The sequence below is a fragment of the Asparagus officinalis genome, chromosome 5 (genome assembly GCF_001876935.1).
Source record: "Asparagus officinalis chromosome 5, Aspof.V1, whole genome shotgun sequence".
NCBI classification, from domain to species: Eukaryota; Viridiplantae; Streptophyta; class Magnoliopsida; order Asparagales; family Asparagaceae; genus Asparagus; species Asparagus officinalis.
The window spans coordinates 5,165,855-5,166,604 of NC_033798.1; positions in this window are offsets into that span (position 1 = coordinate 5,165,855).

Consider the following 750-nt stretch of genomic DNA (forward strand, 5'->3'; position numbering starts at 1 on the left):
GCAAGGTTCACCTTCTTTCTTGCCATGGCTCTCTCTCTCTCTCTCTCTCTCTCTCTCTCTCTGTTTTCTTTTTTGGGTGATGGGTGAAGAAGAAGGGAGTGGGTTTATATAGGGAAATAGAGGGAATGTTCAGGTGAATCTGGACGTGCATAGAAACTACTTACCAAATATTGATGGGTATATTTCTATGGCGTTACGAGGAATTAATTTGAAGGCTAGGTTTGAGGGTGGATCCTCATTGAGATATAGTGGACTGGAGGTCAGGGTAATTGGAATATTGGCTCTAAAATCAAATTTCATGATTACTTTTTGGAGCGGAAATGAAATTTTTTATTTATTGGTTATCTTTGTAGGAGAAGACTAAGGTGCCTATTGGCAATGGGTTAAGTGAGGAGTTAATGACAGTCGAGCTATAATTTTACCGTTGGTGCGGAACACTAAGGTGTGTGAATGCATGATCGCCAACGGTAACTTTTGCGTGAACTGGCATGATACAGTTTGGGATGGTATCCTATATCCAAAACACTCCTTCACTCTATGGCTAGCATGTCATTCAAGACTCTTAACTAAGGATAGACTCTGCAGAATGGGACTGATAAGCTCAGATTAGAGCATTTGTGTGCTATGTCAATGGAATAAAAGGGAAACAACAAATCACATTTTCTTTGAGTGTTAGTTTTCGGCTGAAGTTTGGAACAGGATAATGGAATGGTTAAGTTTTAAATGGAAGTCTTGTAATTGGAACCAGCT